The sequence below is a fragment of the Capsicum annuum genome, unplaced genomic scaffold (assembly GCF_002878395.1).
Source record: "Capsicum annuum cultivar UCD-10X-F1 unplaced genomic scaffold, UCD10Xv1.1 ctg31454, whole genome shotgun sequence".
NCBI classification, from domain to species: domain Eukaryota; kingdom Viridiplantae; phylum Streptophyta; class Magnoliopsida; order Solanales; family Solanaceae; genus Capsicum; species Capsicum annuum.
Window position 1 is genome coordinate 1,294 of NW_025838091.1, and position 3,220 is coordinate 4,513.

A 3,220-nucleotide genomic window follows, 5' to 3' on the forward strand; every position below is an offset into this window, starting at 1 on the left:
ATCTTCTGAATGTAGATTGGTAGTGCTTTTTCTTTTGGGTTATAACAATATATTGTGATTATTACATTTATGTATCACCCACATCTATTAACTTCTCATGTTTTTGACTGATAGATTAACACAAAGGAAAAATATAATGCATAAATAAATTTTAGATGAGCTTATGGTGTGATAAAGAATGTAAAAGCACACTTTTAAAATCAATATGAAAGGTTAATTGAAATTTATAAAGCTTTCTTTTCATCCCCTGTAACTACCATTTTTTTCACCAGAATATGTGAACTTAAACTCTTGCAGCTTTACTTTCATTCTTCGCAAGCACCTCTTTAGCAAAAAAATTAGGTTGATTTTCATCTTCAAATGGGTGTGAATTTTGAAAGCAAAGTAGCATTTTGGGTCATTCGGTAATAGCTATAATTAATAAGCAATTAGAAACAAAGCATAACAACTTGGAGGCAAAGATGTAATAACAAGAACAAAAATGTCAATTTAACATTTAGCATATTATTATGAACTAAATGAAAGTAAGCGTATAATAAATTAGCTCAAGTTAATGAAAAGGTACATAGTAACTTGCTGAAGCTTTATTTTAGTAGGGTCAATAATCAATATCAGTCCAAGTCGCATCTATGATCCCATTGCAATCATCTGATTATATAATTGCACACATGAAAAGCTGCAGAAGATATGAGGTTTCATCTTAAATGAGGAACATGCTATATTCAGCTCCAAGAGCATTTTCTCCTTCCCTTTTTTCTATTTTCAATCCAACTTTTTCATAATCTTATAACTTCAATAATATTAAATGTTAACTATGACATCAAACAAATTTAGAAACTACTATGTACAGAGAATTTCTCATGCTTATATTTTTGCTATACAAGAATAGATATTGCTGGTCTACGTGACCAAATTTGTGATCATTTCTTTATTTTTCTCTTTATCTATAAGATTTCATTATCAATTGGTATATAAAAATGTTCAAATTGCAGATTGTATTGAATCAACATACCTTTATAGAAGATCATTTGTGTTCTTCACCACATAGTTGTAATGTCAATTATATTTGCACGAGATATATGTAGCTCATAAACCATTAATGCTGGAATAGATCCATCAAAAATTAGTCCCAAGAGCTATGGTAATCTAGGATTGTGTATTTTAAAGCAGCAAAATCATAATTCATTTGAAAATTAGACCTCGACTTTTATCTATAAAATTTCATTAAAATAAGCAAGTGAAAGTTGCATATATGTTGCAAAGCTAGATGGTGAAGGACGTCTACGTCAGATAAGGTTATGGAAATGCTACTAATCTGTCTTAATTCCTGCAGATTAAGTTTCAATTTCAAGTCCCAAGGAATTCAATCTAAGTACTCATAAATTCCATGTCCGTCTGTGCTCTAATGTTCCAACCCTGAAGTCACTTCCTTTAGATAAAGGACTATTAAGTCAAGAAAAATAAAAAAGACACATCTTTAGTACCATGAATTCAAGTATCAAGTATAAATAGAAGCTCTTGTTTCCATGAAACTTTTGATACATTTCACCTAATAAAGTTGTTAGCAACTATGTAAATTCATATATGATAAAGTAGTATAGGAACACAGAGAATTAACATTGGAATGTTAAAATAGTTCTCTACCAAGCAAAAGATTAAGGTGAATAAAGATCAAGTTACAAAATTATTAAAACAGTTGATCATCAAATGCGAACAAGCAAACTGTAAACACTTATATTTACTTCAGCGAGATTTACATGATATTTTAATAACCAAAATATTAACAGGACGAAACATAAATAAAGAACACATAGATGAATAATCAAATGAAATATTAAGATATTAAGAAAAAAAGGTTGAGAAAAAGTTCTTTTACTTGAGAAAAGCTCACTGTTGGGGGAGAGGAAGTGATAGATCTTTTAATCATAATTCAATTCTAATATTTATGTATCAACTCTACTATCGTAAGAAGTTGTGAAATTCATTGTCAAAAGCGAAACAACAAAAAAAATCAATTGATTTGGGCATATTATCAAAAACGTTCAGCGAATCAATGTACAAATTGAATATAATCATGTGAAACTAACCAAAAAGGTAGAGAACTACTAAATACTCACCAACTGCATTTTTTCTAATGCATCCTATCATTAATAATGTTGTACTATTAATGGCGACATCAAGGAAAATTATTTTCTATTGCATCTGAAAACCACTTCTGAAACAGAAGAATACATACATATATCATTACAAAATAAAATGCAAGAAAACATGAAAAGAAAACTAAAACTTACCTCAATTATTGAACCTTTAAATCTGAAAATAGAACCCTTGGATGGCGGCAAAACAGAACTACCAAAGAAGCAATTGATGGCTGCATCAACGGAGATATGGATGACTTGGATGCTGGATTTTTCAAATGGAAAGTAGAGAAGGTGGTGGTTCATTGAACCCTTGGATGGAGGCAAAACAGAACTACCAAAGAAACAATTGATGGCGGCAATAATGGAGACATGGATGACTTGGATGCTGGAATTTTTAGATGGAAAATAGAGAAGGCGGTGGTTTGAGTTCAGATGATAGATTGCCGGAACTTAAGTCGAGGTGGACAATGACCGGAGAGAACAATTTCAGCTCTACTTTCCTTCTCAAAGGATGGAAAGAAAGAACTTTTTTGGATGAGAAAGTGATGCGACTGCTGTTTTCAAGCAATTGAGAGTGTCTAGAGACTTCTAAGGTTTTAATTTTGCAGAGATATTATGATGTAAATTTACAAATCTTCCCTTGATATTTCCTCTACTCCCCTTTCTATATATATATATATATATATATATATATAAATTGATTTGAACGTTTACACTTTATTAAAAATCATCATAATAAATAAAATTATTTAACTTTAAATAATTTAACGTTACACATGCAGTTAAATTATTATCTATAGTAGACTACATGCTGCTAGTAAGTGAAACTAACTTTCCAAATAAAATACTTTATTTATTATATTAAAATCCTCCTTAAAAAGTATCTGTTTTCTTCTATGTAAATGTCAATAGTTTAACCTTTGAAATTCTGTCAATACTTAATAGAATATTGTTAGACCATCTCATGATATCTCTTATTCGTGAACACCGTTGATATGCAAATCGTTATTTCTCATCATCATTTTAAATTATTTCATCCCTTGCTTAAAATTTTAGCATGCTTAAATTCTTAACTTTTA

General features: G+C 29.8%; 1 long non-coding RNA gene across 1 annotated transcript; it reads right to left on the bottom strand.

Annotated features, from left to right (window-relative positions):
- Positions 1-464: 464 nt before the first annotated feature.
- Positions 465-2,789, bottom strand: LOC124891154. Its single transcript, XR_007049547.1, has 4 exons — positions 2,292-2,789; positions 2,118-2,215; positions 1,013-1,102; positions 465-676 (listed from the first exon to the last, which is right to left on the bottom strand). It is a non-coding gene; the product is annotated as an uncharacterized LOC124891154 (long non-coding RNA).
- Between the last annotated feature and the right edge of the window lie 431 nt (positions 2,790-3,220).